Genomic DNA, 24,519 nt, shown 5'->3' with positions numbered 1-24,519 from the left:
TTCTCAGGCTCTCCTGTTACAGTGGCCATGCCGGAGGCAGGGATAAGCCCCCAGATGGCACCACCCTCCACAGGGCACAGCAAGGTCTCCAGCTGCAACACAGGGCGAGGACAGGCAGGAGTACTGTACAGATGAGAAAACTGAGGCTCAGACAGAAGGAGGCTGGTGGTGGAGCTGGTGGAGAGAACCCAGTCTCAGGCTCAGGAACTTGAGGGGAACCTAATGCCCAGCCAGTTTGGGAACTAAGCCCATGCTGCGAGGGGATGAATCCACCTGACAGTGATGAAAGCTGCCAGCTACTGAGAAGTTACTATGGGCCAGACACCAACCTAAGCGCCTTTTAGCCCCATCTCATTTACTCCCCACTGCAACCCTGCCAGGCAGGGACAGGTAGCTCTACTGCACTGATCAGGAAACAGAGGCTCAGAGAACCTTAGTGACTTACCCAAAGTCACCTGGTAAATGACAGATGTGGGTTTCATAATTACTCTCTGACACTGTCTTGGGAAGGACACCGGGTGGCCCCATTTTAAGAGCCCCGGGTAGTTGGGCAGGGAGGTCCCTCGTGCATCAGGGGGGGAAGGGAGAGGAGCAGTCACCAGAGCTGCCAACAGGGTAGGCCCTCGGGCCACAGAGTGACCACTTCAGGCACAGCACTGCCAACAGATCTTTCTACCATGATGGGAACATTCCACCACTGCACTGTCCAATCTGGTAGCCACTAGCCGGTGAAATGTGACTATTGTGACTGAGGAACTGAAAACTTAATTTAATTTTACTAATGTACATTCAAATGTATGTGTGGCTGCTATACTGGACAGCACAGTCAATCCCACGCTGCTCCTTACAAGCAGGGACCCCAAGAAAGGCAGGCACCCCTCACATCACACAGACAACTTGGGGAGCCAGAGCTGGGCCAAGACCTCGAGCCTTTCAATTCCTGCCTGGGTGACCAGGGCTGCCATGTCCTTATGCTCTGGGCCATCTGACAGACATTGACACAGCACCCAGCGTGGATGCAAGTCAAGAACCGCCTGTCCTTCAAGTCAGTGTAGTGGGCTGACACCCAGGTGGGCAAGGGATGACAGGAAGCTACTGATGCACAGCGCTGGATCCTGGATGTGCACAGGAGCTAAGGACCTCAAGGAGACAGAGGCCCTGGGCGCTAGGTGTGGGGAACCAGGGAAAGCTTCCTGGGCCATGGCATTAGAGCTGGGCCTGGAAGCAGCAGAAGTGAGAGGCAGGAAAAAGGGCTCCTTGGGCTTCCTTTCTCCTTCCTCTCTGAAACATGCCCCCCATTTTTTCACAGTCCTGCCTCCCACACACAGGGGTTGAACCAGACCTTGCTAAATCTTCTGCGCACAGTGAAGCTGCCCGTCAGATCATAAGCTCTTGGGAGGCAGACAGGGAGCTGGTAAATCACTAGTGCCTCAGGCTCTGACCCAGGGAGCAGGGATTCAACACTGGAGCCCTGGGAGGGTGGGAGACCAACTCTGCAAGCCCAGAGGCTACCCGCTGGCACCCATCCACTCCAGTCCCAGCCCCAGGGAAATGTACACATTGATTTAAAGCCTCCTGGGCCTGGCTAGAATCACCTGAGGGACTAGGGAGAGACTCCACAAACAGGACTGCCTCTCTTTTCCAGGAGAGCAGAGGGCTGCTGTGGGGAGGTCTGGACAAGCTCCATCCAGTTCCCGGAGCTCCTCAGAAGGCAGAGCTGGCTGCCCTCGCCCCCCACCATGGGCAACCACAAAACAGGAACCCTGAAACAAGACGAGGCTTTCCATTGCGTCAGCAGGGGCAGGGACATTCCCACAGCAGGACACCGACCTCGCACTGCTCCCAACTTCTATGCCCGATTCCTGCCTGCTACTCCGCAGCAGCCCTGCTCCTAGAAGCAGGAGGAGTCCCAGTGCCTCTGAGGCTCCAAAGCCTTTGATCGCTCCCCACTGCCCTGAAGGTGTTGCAGCAGCCTCACTCAACCTCTCCTCGAGCTCCCGCTAACCTCCCCCATGTCATCTGGAGGGACATCCTCCTTTCTCATCAAGCGTCATACCTCTCCTGGTTTCCAAGCCTTCGCAGCTACTAGTCCTCCCACCCAACAGTCCTTTCTCATTCTGCCCATTTCCAAAATCAAGTTCTACCTGGGAAGTGTTTCAGTTACCATTTTCCCCTCTTCCTTCTACAGCCCTTGGGGTGTAGAGCATAGGCCTCTGTTCATTTAATTCTCTCTTGCCGTGCTGCACCCTAATATTTCCCACTGCACCCCCAGGTGTGGGTGGTGGCACCCAAAGACATGGCCCAAGCTTCTTTCTCACTTTCCTCTCTCCCCACCTCTCTGGCACAGGGCTGGTATTGAGGCCCTGGAGTGGAGTCTACCTTTTAGAGATGAGATAAAGATGAGGCAGAGACGAGACACTCAGGCCCCCAGAGGGGAAGTGACTTGCCAAAGGTCACACACTAATTTGGCACCAGACTACAGATACAATCACTTCAGGGCTAGTGTTGGGAGCCATGATTCTACCAATAGCATCAGAATTATCTGGGGAGCTTTACAAGCCAAATCACAGGGGCCGGGCCTCCCCTCAGACCCAACAACTCTCCAGGGTGGTTTGGGAGCCTCAGTCTCAGAAAATGCGAGTGTCCTGGCTAAATCCCCTGTTCTCCATTCACCCAATACGCACAAAGCAGCACCACTGCCCCAGGCCAGGCACTTCTAAGGCCTGGCCTCACCCTACGGGGGGGTGGGAGCAGTTTGGGGAAACCAGCAGGGTCTCGGCGGCTTGAGAAGCCCCAGGGTGGCTCTAAAGAGAAGTCAGGGCCACGGCTGGGGCTACGGAGAGGGAGGAAACGGGTCATACTTCCTGAGCCCGGCCAGGCAGGGGGGCAGCAGACTGCCTGGCTGGCCCACCCAGGGGTCCTCACGCCCAGTACTCTGGGTGATGGGGGTAGCTCCCAGCTCTGTGCATCCGTTTGGAAGGGCACACAGCCCATCAGATCCTGGGGAACAAGGACACTGTGAGCTTCCCTCGAGGGACTCACTATGGGTCCTGGAAGGGCTCCCCGGAAAGGCCTCATCAGTGCCCCGCCCCTGACCATTTTCTCCCTCTAGAGGACTGGAAACCTGAGAGTGTCACCAAAGGTCCTCACATCCCTCAAGCTGCCCTGATGGGCCTTGAAGAACCCTCTTTCCGGTGTGTGGGGGTCCCTGCAGAAAGCTACCGCATTTTCAGACCTCCCACTTCAGTCAGGTCAGGGCCATGGGAGCTGGAGGCGGCAGCGAGGCCTGCTGCTGGGGGAGTGGGCACCTCAGGACCCAGGGACAAGGCCACAGGAAGCTAACCCTCACCTCAGGGCTGGAGCAGGAAACCAGGCAGCAGGCACAATGAAATCATAAACCACACGTTCCCACTGGGAGAATGGGATTTGCAGTGGGCTGGGAGAGGGCATTGGCTCTATCCACGGCCTCTCCTGCCATGTGACCTTGAGGCAGGAAGTCCCTTCGGCCCTCTGGCCAGTGGGCTGGCCTTCCTTCCCTGCCTGTGGTGTCTGGCCAGGGAGCTCCCTGGGAAGCTGGAAGTGCTTCGAGGGTGGGAGCCTTGTTTTTCCCTGAGCAGCCTCCCTCATGAGGCAGCTGCTGCTCTGCCAGGCCCTGGGAGAGTTTCCTCCTGCAGCCAAGGCTTAGGGAAGGAGGGCGAGTGAGGCCCAGCAGATGCTCCATGACACGGCATGGCGGGGCAAGAGCAAGGGTGAGGTGCACTCTGTACCAGTCAAAGGTCCCGAAATCCTTCTCCCTGCTGGGCTCCGGCCTGTACCCCTCTCTCTGAGGTGGTGCTAAGGATCCCAGCCACAGGCCCCACTGAGGAGTTCCTTCCCCATGGAGGAGCCAGCCTCTCCCGAGGGACCCATGCCGCATCGCTCAAGGTAAACACCTCCCTTGCCCAGAGAGCCTCGCGCCCGCTCCTTCCAGCTCTGCCAGCACAGAACTCTCTGTTCCTGAGGACCCGAGGCTGAGCTGGCGCTCCCGCCCGATCGATGGATGACTTCACAGGGACTGACGCCTACCGGCACCAAGACTGTCCCTCAGGGAGGTCTGAGGCTGCTCCTGGGACCGCTGCCCACTCGTGCCCCCTGGCTGACCTCTGCTGGATGACAGAGTGCTGGTCGAGGGGTTGGCGACCTGGGACTCATGCCTCCCTCTTGCTGGATGACCTTGGGCAAAAGTGAACCTCAGTTTTCTCCGGTGTTAAATGGGAACGCCTGGCTGGTCTACTCCTTCCCCGCAGCAGGCTGCCACAAAACAAATGCTAGGGAAACAGGAGGTCTCTTTATCTAATAGACTCACCTGCACTGTTACACTCGTGGGCTCTGAGCTAGTGTCCTCACTGCCCCTCTGTCTTAAGTGTATCCTCCTGGCCAGCACTGTCTGTCGTCCATGGAGCTTCCTGTTGTGGTGGACATGTTCTAGAGTCTGAGCTGCCCAACAGGGCAGCTACCAGCCTTTGGTGGCTACTGAGTGCTTGAAGTGTGGTTAGTGCCAAGGATAAGCTGAACTCATCCCTTTAATTAATTGAAATTCACAAACAGCCACATGTGGCCAGTGGCTACTGTACTGAATGGCGTCATCTTAGACCCAGCTCAATCACTCCTTACTCCCTGGGGCAACATTCAGGAAGCCCCGGGCAGGACTTCCGCAGAACCTCTGTGGAAGCACCTTTCTCCCTCTAGCTGCCTGACTCCAGACTAGGGACTCATCTCAGAGTTCCCAGGGACTGCATGGACTGGGTGCTCAACCAATGCAGACTGAGATCTGGAAGTGCTCTTTCAATTCCTCTGCCCCCCCCACCCCAACTCCAATGGGGAAAATACACCCAACCAGCCTTCCACTCGTGCCATCATCATCCAGCAACCACTGGGCACCCACCATCCGCCAGGCACCACAGTTGGCACTGGGGCATACGGTGATGAGAAACACGTGGTCCCTGCCTTCAGGGAGTCCACTGGCAGTCAAGGTCTTGCTCTTATTGGAGCCAAGCCTGGCCTCCTACATCCCCAACTGGATGATCTCGGGCACATCAGTTTTCCCATCTGAAACTGGGGCTCACAAGTCCCTGAGTGCACAGGCTGTGATGAGAATCAAGAGGCATGAGAGAGGCGCAGGGGCTCTGAGCCAGGGGAGGGCTGTGCAGGGCAGTGGAGGCAGCCTTATGAAGCGAGGTGTAAACTCTGTGCAGGCTGCGCTTCCGGTAAAGACCTAGATTCTCACCAAAGCATCGCCGTTTGGTGGTTTCTCACTAAGGAAGTTCAGGGTAAAAATAGCTCAGAAGGGGACTTGAATCCAGCTAGCTGGAGGGTAGTCACTGCCTGGCTTATACACAAAAAAGGGGAAAGGCTTGTTAGGAGCCACATGGACCCCAAGAGTCACCCTTCCGCCCAACCCCTGGGACAGGGCCTTTCCTCCATAGCAGATGGGAGATAAGCTTCAGACCCAGAGCCCCATAACTGGGGGAGCCGGCGCCTCCACGTAACATCTGGGGTCACCCTGATTTCAGGATGGCATGGCCTTTTCACCCCAACTCACTCCTCAGCCAGATTTCTGACTCTCAGCCTGATTTCTCTCCTCAGCCCAATTTCTGTGGCCACTCTCAAAGATGGGCCAATGAGAAGCACACTGGCACCAACGCCATGCCACCTGCCACACAAAGCCTTCCTGCTGGAAGAGCCATCAGCCCTGCTCAGCACTCATCTGGCAGTCTGGCCTGATGGTCAAGGGCGAAGGGACTGGGTCCCCACTGTAGGAATGACAGTCTCCTGAAACCCATCTAAAGAAGTGCCAGCTGACCTCTCCTAGTTTCCCCCCAGAGGGCTTCTGGACCCAGGAACTGGTACCTATCTGGTGCCCACCGCACCATGGCTTGGCTTCTGAGACACCAATACCAAAACCACATGCTCAGGACCCCAGGCAGCCGCCTCTTAGCCCCTATCAAGGGGCTCTCTCTCCAAGGTCTTGTACAAGGTCCTCACAACCAGGCATCTCCTGAAAGGCTGCTTCCTGCCCTCTGGTGCAAATCCACCTCTCTCCTCTAGCCAGCTTGCCAACAAACACTTGTCAGAGGTCTATTCTGCACCCACCACCTTTGCGAAGGGCACCCTGCCGCAATGGTGGCATCACCAGTGCCCGTGGGGTCTCTAGGCGCTGGAGGCATCAGGGCTGCATTCTGACAAAGGAGCAGCTTGAAGTCGAGGACCCTCAGGCGCTGCCTCCGAAGGCATCCTGGCCAATTCTTATTTTTGCAGCGTGAGCCGACTGAGCACAGAGCCTCGTAAAATGTCTGCTGGAGAGCCAACACTTCACCTTCAGGGACCTGGGTGGGGGCGCACTCTGCCCCCTGGCCCCAAAGAGAAATGAAGGCCCCGTCTGTGGGCACACAAAACAGGCCCGGTGCACGCCGGTGCCACTCTCGCGGCCAAGCCTGGGGCTGACACCATGCTGCACACGGCGCTACCCACAATGCACCGGCCCTCCTCTGTCACACACAGGCACGCACACTCACCCCCGCGCCCGGAGGGAGCCCAGGGCCCGGCCCGTGGGCGCCCAGGCGCCGACCCCTCCGGCCCTGCACTTACCTAGAAGTTGCACCGGTCGCGATCCCGCCCTGGCGCCCTCGGGGGCTGGGGGCCCGGCCGGCGGCGGCCGCGGCGAGCGACTCCGGGTAGGATTCAGCCAGCGCCGAACAAAGGCTGCGCGCAGGCAGCGGGCGCCGCCTGCATTCCCGCTCCGCGCCCCGGCGGCGGTGGCGGCGCGGGGGCCCGGGCGGGTCCGGCGCCCGCTCGCTCCGCGCTGCCCGCTCCGAGGGCGCTCCGGCTCCCGCGCTCCCGCTCGCTGCTGCCCGCCACCGCCGCCGCCGTCCGGCTACCGCACCGCACACATCAATAATTCATCGCCCGTCTCCAGCTTCCCGGGCGAAGCCAATCACAGGCGGAGGCTCCGCTAATGGGGCCGCCGCCGCCGCCGCCGAGGAGGCAGCCAGCCGCGCGCCCGGGCGCAAGCGACAGCCCTCCAGGGACGGGGATGGGCCGGGGGCGCGCGGGGGGCGGGGGCGCACGGGGCGCGCCGGAGAAACTTCCCACGGCCGGCGCTCTGCGCCGCGCTCGCGGACCCTGCGGGCGTGACCACCCACCCTGCGTGTGCCCGCGTGGGGCTGGGGGCTCCGGGGGGGCCAGGCCAGCCGCGGCGGGGGGAGGGGAGGGAGGAGGAGGAGGAGCGCGGGAGGAAGATGAAAGGCGAGCAGACCTGCCTTGGCGTCTCCAGGGAGCCCCGGCTCGCGCGCGCCCTCCCCGCCCCGCGAGCCTCGCCGTCCGCACCCCCGCCCCCCAGCCCGCCGCCCGCACTCACTCGCGCGCGCAGACCGTCAGCCCAGCCACTTCGCTGCGAGGGAGCGCGAGCGAGTATGAATCGGAGGCAGCTCACATTTCAAACTTGCACGCAGGGGTGGTGCTGGTGCACGCCGCTGCCGAGCGAACGCACGACCCGACGAGCAGCGCTCCAGCCTCCGGGCGGGGGCGGCGACCAGGCCTCTTTCCTTCCCCCGCCTAGGCAATTAATTGGAAGCAACACTTGTGCGAGTGGGGCTCCCGGAGCGCTGTCGCCCGAGGAGGCCGCCGGGAAGGCGCTGGCGGTGGATGACTTCGGGTGTCTCCCGCCCCCCAGCGAATCCTCCCAAGTGGGCATGCTAATGAGGGTCCACGGCGGGGAGGGGGTGGAGGGGGGAGCTGAACTGGAGGGGGCCTCGGCCGGGGGGAGGGGAGGGGAGGGGAGGGCGGGGCTGGGCATCCAGATTAAATCTCGGTTTAAAGGGTTTTCGGAACGGGCTACGGGGTGGAGAAGGTAGGCGGCCCGGCATCTTACTTCCCTGACCCTGGGTGCCCTGGGACCCCCGGGATTCCCCCAAGCGAGGGCCCCAGGACAGGGTGAACATGCGCACGTACGCTCCCGCTCCCCGACTTCGGGGAGTTCCTGTGACCAGGAGCTGGCGGCAGGAGGGAAGCCGGGGGCGGCAGCGCGCGGCCCTGCCCCGCCCCGGGAGCTGCTGCCTTCCTGACATTGCATCCTGTGGTGGCCGAGGCCTCTTCCTTCCAGCCAGTCTGTCGCAAGGGCTCCGGGCTTTGAGCGCTTGCTCACCCCCCACCCCTCTGCCCCTTAGACACCCCTGGGAGCCCACCTGCTGTCCCACCTCCAGAGATCTTCGCCCTCCCTCTTTCGTGGGCACTCCCTGTCATCATTACCCCCTCGGGAGAAACTGTATTTTATAGCTCCCTCCCCCAGCCCCACCCACCTGCCTGTGAAAGTTGCTTGTGTGGTGACCTAACTGCCCCAAACACTTAGGAAGGTAAGTGAGGCCCCATCATTCATCCCCAGAGAAGGGCAGCCATGACTGTCTTTAAAATCTCCTCTGTATTGGACTGCCGTGCCCTGCTGCTCTGGCCAACACTGGGAGCTGACCAGGTTCACTGGCCTTTGAGGTGGCATCTCCTGACTCCATCCCCTCTTCTCAGCCCCAGCCTCTGGCTGGCCCCTAAACCTTCCTGCCGGCCCTGGAAGTGGCTGGGACAAATCACTTATCTAGAAATTATGTTCTTGCTCCTTGTTTGACATAAATCGTTAGCAGGCTCTAATCCCACCCACTGCCACTTGAAATATCTCTTTCAGGATGGCATTTGGAAATGCAGTTGTCATGGGCTTTCCCTCTGAGGAGCTGGTTAAATGGATTAATTCGTACTTCATAACTTGAGCCTTTTGGACATGAACTAGCTTCCTGCAAGAGAAATTACTTGGCATCCCCTTACTGGCAGACCAACCCCAGGGCAGCCAGGGGAAGGACTTCCCTTCAGCTTTGCACAAATTCCAGGCTCTGCTTATTCTCACCTCCATCTCATCTCCTCGTGGGTTATTATGGCTTCTTTGGGGACAGTCATTTACTCACTGAGACATTCACTGGGGCCCTGCCCTCCCAAGCAGCACCGCAGGCAGGGGTCTAGTGAAGATCCTGCAGATCCTCCAGATGACTGACCTACTCTAAAGCCCACTGCTCAGCAAATGACACCCAGAAAACAGATGGGGTGGGACAATATGGCTCACGTGTTCCAAGAGAACACTGAGATGGATGTACCTAAGATCTGGTTTCTACTGTTAATCTGGTTTTTAATAATGTCAGCGCTTGGACCTCCGTTATCCAGAATCCAAAGAGCCACTATCTGAAATAACCAGAACACACCCCCTTCCCGATTCTGTGCAATGACAGTTCACTATTCTAATCTGATCCTTAGTGCTTTCTGAGCCACCAAAGACCTGCATGTTTGGGACTTCCAAATTCATTTTTGAAATATCCTATATGTGTTGGTACCATGTTGCCAGCCCCAGAAGCTGAGTTCAGCAAAACCACTTTGGTAGGTTGAGCCAGAATTTGGACTGGAATTGAGCAGAGGTTTATACCAGAGGGACACAGACCTGGTGGCATTGCCCAGGAAACTTTAATAAAGACAACCTGCCAGTCTCCCTACCCCATCTCCCTGTTCTCCCAGGGACCCACTCTGGGAAGTCATAGGGTGGGGCTGGAGAAGAGAATTAATATACGCTCCTCGGGCTGGAGACCAGAGGTTTTAGACTTTCCCCAGGTTAGCAAAAAAAAAAAACTAATAAATAAATAAATAAATAAATAAATAAATACTCTTCACTAGATTTACGTAATTAGGAAAACAAATTGTTTTCAAGCATCCATTCACCAGACTGCACGGGAGGCCTCCAGGCCAAAGCTGGGGTTTTCAGATGCTAATTTCAAGGCTCTCTCTGGCCCACTTGGTCTGCAAACTCTTTCTAGTTACACGCCTCGGGTCTACAGAAATACGGGCACTCCAACCAGTCTCTGCTTCAGAGGGCTTTCTCCACTTGTTCCGAGTTCCAACTCCACTTCTCCAACTTCCAAAGATTTGCTCAAAAGCCTGGGGCCCAAAGCAGCCCGCTCCACCCCCTTGATAAGGATCTACAGCAAAGAGGCCACAGACAAAGGCGCTCTCCACCTCATCTCACAGGCACTCGGTGAGCTCTCTGAGTGACCTCGGCAAGGGGGGCATAGCCCCGGGGGAATGACTTGGGAGAGAGAAGAAAGGAAGAAGAAAGGGCGATCTGCAGCCCCTGAGCTGCGGCTCCTTGATGAATGCCTGCCTGCGCTCGGGAGGCCTGACGCGGGGATCAATAGCGGGTGGCTTTTCTCGCGGGTGTTTGAACTCCTCCTGCCGTGGGCCCTGGCGAGGAGGAGCCGCCGATAAATCACGGCGCTGCAGTCGGGAAGGCGGTGGTGGCTTGCTCGGGAGAGCAAGGGGAGGGAGGATGCTTTACCCAGCTGGAGGAGCCTGCCATGGGGAGCCTGCCTCTGCAAGACCAACTGGGTGGGGTTGGGGTGGGGGCGGGTGGGGACCCTTCCAGTCAAGCTGGGGGCACAGACAGGGTCCTTCTCCAGGGCTCCCCTGTTTACCCACAGAGGGATGGGCCTCCTGGATCCTGTCCCAGCATTACCCAGTAAAAAGAGTCAAGCCACCTAGGATGTAGGTCACCCAGGGGTCAAAGTGGTTCTGGGCTGGGTCACCTCCTGTATAAGTCTTTGTATAGGGCGAGGCCTGGGGGCTGAGAGGCCACTAGCAAGGAAAGACCAGCATACAAAAGCCAGGCTCCCCCTGACCGCTTAGAGGGAGAACAATGAAGCCAGGGACGGCTCTGCTGGGTGCTGGGTTCTGAGCCACAGAGCTCTTCTTCAGGCAGGGTCTGCTGATTCAGCAGGGCTGAGCAAGGATCCTATGACTCGGAGATGTCACCCATGCGGGCGTAGGCACTCAGAGGGAGGGTGAGATGGACAAGGAGGCCCCAGCCACGTGTCCACGTGAGAACGACAGGTATGAGCTCAGGCCCGGGGAGCTGCCTGGGCCATCCACCTTTACATCCCTGGTCCTTCTCAGGACACGTGGGACTGCAGGGCACAGAGTGGGCATTCAACAAATGGATGCACACATACCGGGGACCTGGCATGGAGCAGCTGTCACACAGCCAGGTCAGTTGCCCAAGGAAGGCTCAAACAGCAGCCCTGGGCATGAGACAACTCAGGGGCTCTGCCTCCAGAGACCCCTTCCTGGGGCTTCTGCCAACCTCCGAGGGGTCAGGGCACAAACTCTCATGTGTCTTTATGACACTGTTCTCTTTGTCCCCACTCCCTTTCCTCCCTCGTCCTGGTCAACCTCCTCAAGTCTTCACTTAGTCTTTAAGATGAAAGGGACAGTTGGGGTTGAGCTCCTGGCCAATGCAGGCATCCCCACCAGACCTCAGAACCCTTCCTGTGTCCACACACGGGGTCACAGAGCTAAGGGCCCAAGCAGGATCCTGGCCTCTGCTCTCCTGGTGTAATATGCAGCTCATGGTTACTGAGAGCTTGCTGGTTGGCAGGCACACTTCCAGGCATTTTCCAAGTATTAACAATCCTCACCACCAGACCTTTCTGACAGGGGCTATTTTCACTGTACAGAAACTAAAACAGAGGCGCAGGGAGGTTTAGACAACTTGCCCAAGGGTTTAAATGACTTGGCAATCCAGTTCAAAAGTATGCACTGATAACCATCACATATTCCCAAGGTGGGACTCTAGGATCCAGAGAAGGAAGGTGACCTCCAGGTCACACAGTCAATTAGAGCTGTGATGAGAGCTCATGCCCCCAACTCTGTTTTGTATTCTTTCCCTCATACCATATTACAAATACTGAAATATTTCTTGCTTCATTGTGTTTCTTTTTTTTTTTTTTTTTTTTTGAGACGGAGTCTTGCTCTGTCGCCCAGGCTGGAGTGCAGTGGCGCGATCTCGGCTCACTGCAACCTCCGCCTCCCGGGCTCACGCCATTCTCCTGCCTCAGCCTCTCCGAGTAGCTGGGACTACAGGCGCCCGCCACCACGCCCGGCTAATTTTTTGTATTTTTGGTAGAGACGGGGTTTCACCGTGGTCTCGATCTCCTGACCTCGTGATCCGCCCGCCTCGGCCTCCCAAAGTGCTGGGATTACAAGCGTGAGCCACCGCGCCCGGCCCCATTGTGTTTCTTTTTAGAGTTTAGCATCTATGGATTTGTAAGCATTCATGTGACATTTCGAGTTTGCTGGGGCTCCACCTGAGTGGGGGACAGAGACACGATGCACAGCGAGGCCTCCATGCCTCTTAGCCTCCTGCCACTGCACCCCGCTCCCCTTCCTGGGCGTATCCTCCAGCAGGGCCACTCATCCTGGACCCAGGCTGCATTCCCAGAAGTCTGCATTTGGCTTCCACCCAAATCCTATAATGGTTTCATTTTGAAAACAATACCAGCCCGTACCCCACACCTCCACTCAGTACCTCCGAGAAGTTCTACAAGGGCAAGGTTACTGGGGTTCCAGGAAAGCATCCTGTCAGGCTGGAGGAGAAGAGAGGATTCTGAGGGGAGGGGGCACATGAACCAGACACAAAATGATCATTCAGAGGAGGCTGCTCAGCTACCTGCTCAGCCCCAGGCTGCCAAGAGGGGAGGGGGCGAGGGGGGAGCTGGTAGGGCCTGGGGCTGCCCCCAGGGCTGGGGCGGAGACAGGAAGGAACTGGCCATGCTCTCCTGGCTAACTGAGCCGCTGCGGAGGGAAGGGAGGAGCCTGGATTTGGAGGCTGAGGCTCGGGAAACAAGTTCTGACCAGCTGGTGGCCCTGACGAGCTGTTAGGCTTTCAGAGCCTCGACCTCCTCCTTTGTAAAACAAGGGCGAGGCCACCTAACACCAGGTCCTAGGAAAGACCAATTGAGAAGCCATGGTGTTAGGGAGTGAACTGTGTCCCCACAAAAAATGTTGAACTCCTAACCCCCAGAACCTGTGAATGTGACTTTATTTGGAAGGAAGTAGGGCCTTTGCAGATGACCACATTAAGATGAGGTCATTAGGGTGGGCCCTAATCCATCAGAACTAGTGTCCTTATAAAAAGAAGTTTAGACACAGAGACACACAGGGACAATGCCACGTGAAGACTGAAGTTATGCTGCCACAAGCCAAGAAACTACCAGAAGCGAGGAGAGAACCCTGGAGAAGATCCTTCCCTAGAGCCTTCTGAGGGACCTTGGCCCTACTGACACCTTCCTCTGGGCTTTTAGGTCTCCAGAACTGTGAGACAGTGAATCGCTATTGTGTAAGCCACCGGCTGTGTGGCACTTTGTTATGACAGCCTTAGCAAACTAAAACGGAGGATCCTTTAAAACCCAAGTCACAAAGCATTCTTCTGCTTAAAACCCTTCCTCATGTTGCTCTGGCTCCGTTGGTATAAAATGCAAGTCCCTGTGGCTGAGCCCCCGCGTGACCCAGCCTCCAGCCTCCGTCATCTCTCTGACCTCATTTCCCTCCAGTCCCCCTCGGCTTACTCTGGTCCAGCCTCACTGCCCTTCTAGCTGTGAATGCACCCGATGCACCTCCAGGGGTTCTGCCAGGAATGCTCTTCTCCAGGTGGCCCCGGCTCCATCCCCACATGGCTGCCTCCTGCAGGCTTTCCCTCGGGGGACCCCTTGACAGGGAAGCCCCCGCCACCACACTGACCACAACTCAGCCCGCGCTGACATGCCTGTGAGTCTCCTGACGTGGCTTTCTCCTTGGCATTGTTGGCTGGTGTATTTCAATTATTTACCTTGTTTAATGCTGTCTCCCTCACTAAAAGGCAAGCTCCATGTCAACTGGGACTTTTGTCTGTTTTGGATGTGTTATATTGACAGTATCTAAAATATGCCAGGCAGATGCTTGATAAATATTAGCTGTATGAATGAAACAAGGACCAGCTGCCTGAATGAATGAGTGAACCAAGAAATGATTGAATGCACAATGAACAATCACAGCCTCTAAGGGTGTGTGGTGGCCCTGCTGCCCTGCCCGGAGCCTAGGTCTCCGACCTGCTTCCTAGAACCTGGGTTGTTTCTCAGGGGCAGGCAGCCTGTTCAGACAGGAAACTCAGGCTGGTTAACAAAGGGGCTGCCGGAGGTGGTGGGGAGCGCGCCACCCAGGTCTCTAATGAATCTCTTCCAACATTGATTTCTGGAGTCGCCTTTGAAGGGAAGAGACGGCAAAGGCAGCTCGAATGTCCTTGCCTCAGCAGTCCTAGGGTTTCATTGCTTCTCCCAGGACACAGCTTTGATGGGGGCTTCCGGATGGCCCCAGGGTTGGACTGACATAAGCTCCCTGCAGTTGGAAATGCAATTTGCCTTCCTGCTGGACTGTCTGTCTGCCTGCCTGGCTGTGCAGCACACCTCCCTGTCTGGGCTGGAGCAGCCAAATTCCGTTCCTGATGTTTCCCAGACAAAGGCTCACAAGGCAGCTGAGCACAAAGCTTCCACTTTGCAGAGGAAGAAATTGAGGCTCACTTTGGGAAAAGACTTGGGGCCACTCACACACTCTGGCCCAGGCTGCAGGACCAGGCAGGGCTGCTATACCAGGTGTCCCAGCCACCATCGGACCCATCGTGCCTGGAAACCATGTGTGGCCTATTCCTTTCAGCCCCCTTCTTGACAGAGCCTCTACTTATCCATTTGGAATCAAGGCAGCTCAATCGACATCAGAGTAAAGTGGCCCTTGTTTCCCTCTTCAAATGAGGAAACTGAGGTTCAAAGATGAGGCAGGGACTGCCTCCAGTCACATGGCAAATTAGTTGTAGAGCCAGGACTAGAACCCCAGACTCCTGGCTTGTTCCACGGCCCCAAGCTGTCTATCTTGGTACTGTATTCCTGCCAACTGTAGCGTCCAGGGCATGCCCTGCAAACTGCAAAGTGCTAGGCAGATATGCTCTTCGAAAGGACTCTTGCCCATCAGTTGCCTCTTTTTCCCAGCACAGTGTGGGATTCTGATGGGATGGGTCCATCCTACTCGGTACCTCCTGCTCACAGGGAGGTCGGGGCTAGACCTGGACTTGTCGGCTCTTTCTCTCACCTACTGTGGGAGTCACATGCATCCTGAAGATGGGTGGGTGAACCTGATTTGGCCTCAAAGAAGGAAGGAATTTCTGATAGTCAGGGCTGCCAGGGAGTAGCAGGGAGCAGCCTGTCACTTGAGGCATATGAGCTGAGGATGGAGAATTGCAGAAGAGACCCTGTACTGGTGGGCTTATGGCTTCTGAGGCCTGCTGTGGGGCGCTAGGAGAGGTAAAAGGAGAGGAGGTGGTTGAGAAGCAAGCCCCAGCACCTTCGTGTGCTCTGGGCAGCAGCAATTGCGCAGTTTTAGGAAACTCCCAAGCCCATGAAAGTTTGCCAGGAGTCCTTCATCACCCAGTACAGCCTTCCTGCCTTCCTTTCACCACCCTGTGTGAGAGGAGGTTCTCTGGGTGCCTGCTCCCTTCCAGCCCCTCGTTCCTGGTCGGTGGCAGACGAGGGGAGCTGGCGGTTTCCTTCATTCCCCAGTGTGGTCCCAGGTGTCTCCCACCTCTAGGGACTCTGGACATGAGCTGACAGGCTGCATAGGAATGTCTGGGGGAAATCCAAAGGTGGTCACCAGGGCAGGGCAAGGAGTGGGAGGCCTGATGTTGAAATCAGGGCCTGCAGAGCTGAGCTCACAGAACTGCGTGCTCCTTGGCCCAGGAGGCCAAGTCCCCAGTTGAGACAGATGCTACCCAGAAAGGGGCTTGGGAGCTTGCTGTGTGACCAGGTGCAGGTCACTGTCCCTCTCTGGACCCTAATCCCCTCTCCCCCAGTGAAGACATCTAGTGTAGATGCCATACCTCTCTCTGCTGCCGGGGGCACTGGCCTCCCCAAGTCTGACTGGGTAGGCTCCAAGAAGAAATGTCATTATTGAACTGACTCCTGTAAAGGCCAGAGTAGGCTGACAGGTGGGCCAGGCAAGAGGTCTACAACACACATCATTTTGTCAAGGCAAAGACGCTGGTTCCAAGGTGGCAGGCCCTCTATGGTTCCATTCTCCTGTATTTATTTGCGGTTTATCTGTTAAGTACGTTTATCTATTAAGTATGTTAATGACTAATGGATATTCTTGCATGACTAATGGATATTCACCAAGTTATTCCACAGTGGTGGGATGTCAGCTTTACTTTCTTTATAATTTTCTGTATTCCTTGATTGTCCTACACATAGTATGTATTATCTTTGTACTTAACAAGAAAAATTCCATAAAACCACTTTCATTTCAGAATGAAATCCAAAGTTAAGACCTTTTTCCTGGGAAAGGTGCTGTGTACCATCCTCAGAACTGGTAAGTCAAGAGTCAAGCATAAAACAGCCATGTCACCACCTGAGCTTCCGAGGCCCAGGGAAGGGCGTGGGCATGAGGCATTGCTGGGGAGTCACCTCTGCTTCTTTCCCTCCACACGGCACACTTCCACCCCAGCAGACTGGTGTCCTGGCAACTGCACCAGCCTCCAAACTATGTTCTCTGCCTCTAGCACCCAGGTCCCTCCTCTACCTGCTAAGGCAAATCTGACCACATCATCCCTTGTCTAAAACGTTCCTTCGCTCCCCAGGGGTGTCAAGATCAAATTCAAGCTTCTTAGATTGGCATTCAAGGCCTCAGATGATGTGGTCCCTAGAAGTGTCATGCCTGGTCTCCAGGAGGGCCATCTTGCTGCCCTCAGCCTGGGTTGCTTTCGCCTGACTCCCCTGGCAAGACCCGTAAAGACATATATACACTCTGGTTTGCCCAACTTCACTGGAGCCCCTGCTCTCCCAAAAGATCCATATGCCGATCAAAGTGTTGGGCAGCAGCTGGGTGCCAGCCTGCAGCTTGGAGGGGAAACTGCTGCAAATCCAGGGGTGGCAGAGGGAAGCTGAGCGCCCCCCCCCCAGCTCCCTACCAATCTTTTGGCTTTTCCAGGGGATGAGGAGCTAGGCCCCTGCTGATGAATTTGAAAGGGAAGGTGAGCTTCGGGCCAGCAGTCTGGGGTGAAGCTCTCCAGGAGGGGAAAAAAATCAGGCCTGGTGATCTTAGCCTTCGGGATGCTACGGTTTGGGGTTGCTGTGGTCTGAGTGTTTGTGCCTCTCTAAGTTAACGTGTTGAAATCGAATCCATTGAGATGGTACGAAGAGCTGGGGCCTTTGGGAGAGGATTAGGTCATCAGGAATACACCTTCATGAATGGGACCAGTGCCTTATGAAAGAGGCTTGAGGGTGCTCTTTGCACCTTGTGCCATGTGAGGACACAGCCAGAAGGTGCCATCTACGGGGAGCGTGCCCTCACTGGACATCAAATCTGCCAGAGCCTGATCTTGCCTCCGCAACGGGGAGTGATCAATTGCTATTGTTTATAAGTTACCTAGTCCAAGGCATTTTGCTATAGCAGCCCGAACAGACTAAGGCAGGGGCCAAGCAATGCTGCCTGTTCCCTGCCTCAGTCTCCCCAGCTGCGATTTAGGAAGCAGGCAGTATTCTGGGAGGCACAGTGGGAAGGCCCAGCCCTGGGAACCAAGCCAGTGCTTCTGCTGCTCCCCCTCAACAAGGGGAGCCCACACCCCCCCTTGGGCCCCAGACAAACCTGGGAGTGTGGTGTGTAATTGAATTTGGCCTAATTACCTAATTGCACTGAGGAACAACCAGTACTGACAGAGGCCTTGGTGTCGGGGGAGTGGCTGGAAGCCAGGAACCAAGAGGCAGCCTCCAGATTCCCCAGGCATTCATGGAACCAGTACTGGGCATCAGTACTTCCTATCACTTAGCCCCTTGGATGCTTGGAACCCCAGGAGCAGGTGGTGCTGTTCCCATTCCACAGATGAGGAAATGGAGGCTCAAAGTGGCACACCTTGCACAGGGACACCAAGTCAGAAGAAGCAGGAGGGGGTTTAGCTCACATTCCTTCCGCACCTACACCTTAATATTTTCGTAAAGCTGAAAGGAGAGGATGTGCATGCAGTATTTTGCCCAGCGTCTAAAACATGGTAACTCCTTAATTGATTGGCAGTAGTAGTAGGATGTTAGGGTTTCACATAAAGGGATGGTGGCAATAATAGCAGGAGTAATGCCAGCCTCACCCCTGGTACGATGAGGGATGCCGGGAAGATTGCTTCCCCCACCCTGTGCCAGTCTCTTCTCAGATTAAACTGGGGCTTGGGCTAGTTGATCCTCAAAGCCCTCTACACTCTGACATTCATGTCAGAGAGGAACAGTAATGATAATGTAACACAACTACCAATACTTATTATGTATACCTATGAATTATTATGTACCTTGTGACCTCCAAAAATACACTGTCCTCCTGCTTCCCCTTTCCTGTCCAACACACAGTATTCTCCTTCCCATACCAGCCATCTTCCTCCCATAAGTGATTTTTTGAGGGGTGCAGGGGTACCACCCACTCACCTATTCTGTCTCAGTCTTATTTGCTACATTGGGATGTAGCAAATAAGACACTGAGTTTTCACTACATGCAGGGCACAGTTTTCCCTTATATCCTCCCATTTAATCCTCAACGCAAACAGCACCAGGCAAGGGTTACAGTTAGCCCCATTTCCTGATGCAATAGCTGAGGATCAGAGAGGTTAAGTCAGTTCCTTAAAGTCACACAGCTCTAAAGCAGGAGAGCAGGAGGCAAACTCAAGGTGGCCAACCTCCACTAGATTCTCCAAAAACTGACCCTCCTCTCATCAGTCATGGGTCCATTGTTCCTCAAATGATTTCAGCCCAATGCCTCCACTGGCCACCCAACAGCCAGCCTCAGCCTCACTGGACTAGCTGCACAGGAGTGGTGAATAGCATTAAAAACACCAGGCATGACCGGGCATGGTGGCTCACGCCTATAATCCCAGCACTTTGGGAGACTGAGGCAGGTGGATCACCTGAGGTCAGGAGTTTGAGACCAGCCTGGTCAACTTTGTGAAACCCCATCTCCACTAAAAATTGTATTTTAGCCAGGCGTGGTGATGTGTGCTTGTAATTCCAGCTACTTGGGAGGCGGAGATAGGAGAATTACTTGAACACGGGAGGCGGAGGTTGCAGTGAGCCAAGATCGTGCCACTGCACTCCAGCATGGGTGACAGAGTGAGACTCCGTCTCAAAACAAAAAAACAAAAAACCAAAAAACAAACCAAAAAAAAACCCCACCAGGCTTCCTAGGCCAGGCATGGTGGCTCACACCTGTAATCCCAGCACTTTGGGAGGCTGAGGCGGGCAGATCACCTGAGTTCAGGAGTTCAAGACCAGCCTGGTCAACACAGTGAAACCCCATCTCTACTAAAAATACAAACATTAGCCATGGTGGTGGTTGCCTGCAGTCCCAGCTGTCGGGGAGGCTGAAGCAAGAGAATCGCTTGAACCTGGGAGGCAGAGGTTGCAGCGAGCTGAGATCGCACCACTGCACTCCAGCCTGGACGACAAGAGTGAAACTCCATTTCAAAATAAAAACAAAAACAATAACAAAAACAAAGAACCCCAAGCTTCTTGCGGAATCACAAGTGCTGGCAGTTCTGGGTGTGTGTCGCCTCAGGTGGCCCCTGTGTAGCAGCTGTCCCCTTGGTGGGGCTAGGCACTCTGGTGCCCCCGATCACTTCTGTATCTTCAGTGAGATGCCACCTTTGTGTCATCTGCCTAGCTGTGTGGACGTGTGACTCTGACACAGAGCAAAGGAACCCCAGGAGGAGGCACAGGACCGGAACCCTAAAACCTAGCCTAGCCCAAGCAGGGCATGAGTGCCCTCGGAGGAGGGGTCCACACCCTGGGCCTTGACCTATGGGGCCACCTTGGCACCTGTGCCCTCCTTCTTTAGAGGCGCGGTGTCTTTCTTCTCTTTTTTCTCCTCCCACAGTTCTCTTTCCATTTGGAGAGGGAGGAGAACCAGGCACAGAGGCCCTGTCTCCAGGGTATGACACTCAAATCTCTCCCTGGAGACCACTGGGACACCTGAGCATCGTCGAGCTTCCACACGGGCAGACAATCAAGCACAGGCACCACCTCCACCGCATCCAGCGTGCTTCAGAGCGCTGGCTTCCCAGCTTCCCCAGGGAGCTCAACAGCGAACCACTTTCCCGCCGTCTGTGCAGGGAGGAGTTCCCATTTTCTCTCTTCTGAGACCCTTTTGAACAGACATGGGCCCTGCACACAGGCGGGCCCCTCGCCTCCCGGCAGACGCTTAATTGGGAGGAAGTGATTCTAAACATCTGGGGCACACATCTGAGAGTGGGCTCAAGACCACACGGAGCCTGGAGGAAATGGGAATGTATGCAATGATGTCACTTCCTTGGCTGAGGGTCCTCAGGAGGGGGCAGAGCTAAACAACAGCAGGCATTTCTGGGGGCGTGGCCCAGGGCTGGAGCAGGGCAGCAGCCTGTGAGCAGACAGCCGGCCACCTAGAGCAGACGCTGCAGATGACCCCGGCAGAGCCCAGCAGCAGGACCTGTGGTGCATGGAGCAGTGGTCCCAAGGGGAAAGGGGAGAGACAAAGGAAATGGGGGACAGAGGGAGAGGAGGAGAAAGGAGACGGGGAGATTGAAAGAGAGGAAGGAGAAAGGGGGGCGGGGAGAGAGAGAAAGAGCCAAAAGGACAGAGGCAGAGAACTGTTTTGCTCAGCCGGAGCCTCCCAGGGCAACCCACGGAGGAGGGCAGCGTCCCCACACAGGGTGCAACGAGCCAGTTCTGATCCTGGCTCAGTCCCTCCCTAGCTGTGTGACCCTGGGCAAGGGACTTAACCTCTCTGAGCCCCAGTTTCCTCATCTGGAAAAGAAGCACAGGGGATCCCCGTTGCGGGCTGTTTTAAGTCAAGGGGCTCACCTATGTAAACTGATGGCAGATGACTATCCCCTCACTGTCCCAACCCAGTCCAGGTTGGAAACTTCCTGCTGGAAGTGGCTGGTCCTGCCTCTCTGCTTCCCCACCCCACAACATGGTTCTGTGTTGTGGTCTGTTGGCACCATCTTTTCCTAAGCATGTCCCTGCCAGTCTGGGTCTGTGAGCTCCCTTGGGAGTACAGGGTTCCCTAAGTACGGATCACAGAGTCTGCACATAATAGCTACCCATGAGCTTACGTTGAAGGGGTGAATTTAGCTTATCCTGTGCACTGAGTTTCTGCCGTCATTATAATTATGTGCCTGTTTGAAAGGCAGACTGCTAATGTTTCCCCCCAGTAATTCCTGTTTCCTGCAGAGACAATAGTGTCTCTTCATCCCAAACAGGTGAGACTGGGTCCTCTGGAATTCCCTACAGGAGTCCAGCCCCAGGCAGTGTTTCTCACCTGGCCAGCCTCAACAAGCCAGGAAGGTTTCCTAGGAATATAATGAAGCATCTGTTAATAACTCTTCAAGGAAAGCCATGGCCAGACTTCCCGAGCTCTGGGTTCTGTGTCTCTCTGGGCCCAGAACAGCCCAGGCAGCCGGCAAGGAGGCTCTGCTTCCCTCCAGCCATCTGCCTGGCCACTGCCCTGTCCCTAGTGAGGGGAATTACCACCCTGCAGAGCTTCCACTGCAAAACACAAACACCTGGTTGCCTGGGCCGCACCTTGTCAGGGTGAGGAGATCCAGATGGTCCCTGGAGAGACAGCTGGGTTACCATGGAAACAGAATTGCTGCTGCTCCAGCCAGGAGAGATGGATTCCAGATCTGTGGGACCCCAAGCTCAGAGGAGAGAGTGATTTGCATACAGTCACATAGCAAGTAGGTCTCAGAGCCTGGACTGTAAAGCAGGACTTCAAAATAATCAGAACTATTACATGCAGAGCCCTCATGAGATGACAGTTTATGCTACATACTTGGTACCTATCATTTCATGAGAGGCTGGGAGATGAGGCCGGGGATACATATAGCATGGAAGTTGCAGAGCTAAACCAGGCCCACGTCAGCCTGATCTTGAAGCCCAAGCTCGGGTCCCTGCCCTAGGCTACCCCCAATTCTGGTTTCCAGCACTGGGCTCTACATAGCCTGAGACTAGCCCCATACCAGAAGCTAGTTGGCCCTGACTCAGGGACCACTGAAATGGTGGAGGCAAGGAAGGGCTAGGGGCCTGCAGGCAGAAACCCATTTCCAGGGCCTGAACCCCCACCTCCGAGCCCTTGCTCTGCCATGCATGCTGACCTGGGCAGCTCACAGGGGCAAGAAGGCAGGGGTCTGTTGGCCTGAGCCTTCCTCCCTGCCCGTGTGTGCCAGATGGGCCCTGGGAACAGGCAAGAGGCACATTCACAATGAGTCTGATCCCAGGGAAGGAGGAAGAGAAGAAGGCACAACCACGGAGGAGGAGAAGGAGCACCATATTTGGAGTTGGGGCAGGCCCAGGTCCACACCCCTCCTCCCCCAATCTCTTGATTCTTCCTTCTTCTCTTCAGACTCAAGGGCCCACACATCCATCCACTCAGAGCTATGTCTTCACTCATCCCTTGCCTTGCTATACAAAGGGTTGGACAAGTGAATAAATCTCTTTGAGCGTCAGTTTCCTAATCTATAGAATGGGTTGGAGTCTCATGAGGATCATAAAATACCCAGAAGCAATGCATGGCATGAAGCAGTAGCTCAATAAATGGTACTTTAAATGTTACTTTCTCTTCCTCCTACCAATCTTTGAATAATTTTGAGCTGGGCTGCTGGGAAGACTTGGCGAGACAGAAGCCCTCGAGGTTTCCCTCACCCAGGGCACAGACAGGACGGGAATGGTGAGACAGAGGCCTTCAAACATCCCTTGCCCAGGGCACGGACAGGGTGCTGTGGGCCCTGTCCAGCCTCCCTCTGCCAGCTCTCTACTTTCCCCTTCTGCAGGGCTGCCTGCCTCCTGCACAGTGGCTCAGATTCTTTTTTGAGGAAAGGGGGGATGCATTCTTAACCCCATTTAAACCTCTGCTGTCTTGGAGACCCCATTTACCCCACCTTAGTTAACAGGGTCTCACTCATCTCCACACCCTTGGAGGTGGCGTGACTGGCATTTACCTTGGCCCTACCTACACTTAAGGGTTCCATATTTTTATAACACTAGGTTTTGTGCTACCTCCAGGTATGAGAGGCATTTCAGAGAGCATGAATGCCAACACGCTGGAATAAAATTTCTCACACATACACAGCATGTCCTATACACCTGGCCCTGTTCCAAGCACTGTATAGACCTTAACTCACTTAAAGCCTATGATGTAGGCATTATTATAATCCCCTTTTGTCAAACAAGAGAACCATGGCACAAAGGAGTTAACTGACTCTTCCAAGGTCTCAGAACTGGTGATTAGGGGGCTGGGTGGGATTCACACCCAGACAGGCTGCTCCAGAATCCATGCTTTTTAATGACCACCCTTCTCTATGAAACAGCTGAATGGCTTCTGGAAAAAATATTTGAAATTGGGGCTGACCCAGGCTCTCTGCTATTCATCATCCATGGGACCCTGAGTGTTGAATGAGCCCAAAGATGGGAGAGTGTTTAACCTACCAGCAAGGACAAATCATTGTCAAACACTTAAGGCCTCCACTTGCAAGCAGTTCAGGTGATCTTTGGCAGCTCTCAAATCATTACTGTGTCTTTCTCAGGACTTCATTTTAACCTGTTCCTGGAGAGCAGGGGCAGCTGGTGGCTTTGGGGTTGAATATTTGTGTTTGAATCACAATTCTGGCTCTTTTTGGCTAGAAAGCCCTCGTCAAATTATTTAATTTATCTAAATCTCAGTTTCCTCATCTGTAAAATGGGGTAGATATGAGTACCTGGGATCACCATGTGGGATAAGTGAGTTCATGGATACTCAAGGCAGTGCCTGTTACAGAGAAAATGCAGAACTTAATGTCGGTTGCATCATGACTGAAAGGGGCTAGGAATCAGATCTTTTCCTATTCCAGATGCCCTTCCCCGACCTGTCCTGGCTCTGCATGTCTAAAGAGGCAAAACTGATGATAACCATACCATCATTAATGCCTATCTGTCTGTCTAACCCTGAAGGTACATACTTTGGTATTTACAAGGTATTTACAAGGCTGTGACTTGCAACACTTGGTTAAAACGTTCCACAACCAGCCTGCCTGCCTTCTGCCGAGGCCCTGCTCCATTTCACTCTCACACCCTCGAATCCCCTGAAATCTCTCCTCTGGGGGCGAGAATGCTAAGCTCCATCTTAAAACCAAAGCTCTGGCTTCCTTAATCCTCTTACCTGGCTCTTTCCTCTACAGAATTAATTGCTGCCAATGGCTTTATTAACTCCTTGGGCAGCCATGGCATCCTCAGGGCAACCTGGGGCAGTGCTGATGGGGGTTGTTTTGGCAGGACCTCTGTCCTGGGTGCACCTGTGGGTAGGGTGGCTAGAGGCAGATGCAGGAAGGCTCGGGAAGGCAGGCATGGTGATACCTGTGGCCCTGCATCTCCAGAGAAGCTGTTCCAGCTCCTCGGGAGCACCACTGAGTCCCTGGTGACCTGCAGAGATGCAGGGATGGCCTGGCCAGAGCTCTGGTCCCACTTCTGCCCTTGCCGAGACCACCTCCCCACCCCTCAGAGCCTCCACTTTTCCCTTAAAACGGGAACAAGCTCATCTGGAGGAGTCATAGGGTTGGACATGGAA

At 55.3% G+C, this 24,519-nt stretch overlaps 1 protein-coding gene across 7 annotated transcripts in view; it reads right to left on the bottom strand.

The window, feature by feature from the left end:
* ZMIZ1 (zinc finger MIZ-type containing 1) overlaps positions 1–24,519 on the bottom strand; it is a 246,166-nt gene that overhangs the window by 64,400 nt on the left and 157,247 nt on the right. The window contains exon 1 of one of the 7 annotated variants that reach the window (XM_032141334.2): positions 7,397–7,634. The exons of 5 other annotated variants lie outside the window; for them this stretch is intronic. The gene's annotated coding sequence lies outside the window, so the exon portion shown is untranslated. Of the gene's footprint in view, positions 1–6,627; positions 6,972–7,396; positions 7,635–24,519 lie in introns of those variants that run through there. One more of the 7 variants, XM_032141324.3, reaches the window with a different exon arrangement.

Source organism: Hylobates moloch, unplaced genomic scaffold, assembly GCF_009828535.3.
Source record: "Hylobates moloch isolate HMO894 unplaced genomic scaffold, HMol_V3 SCAFFOLD_3, whole genome shotgun sequence".
Classification (NCBI taxonomy): Eukaryota; Metazoa; Chordata; class Mammalia; order Primates; family Hylobatidae; genus Hylobates; species Hylobates moloch.
Note: the sequence above shows the minus strand (reverse complement) of the source record. Positions and strands in the feature narration are given on the sequence as shown.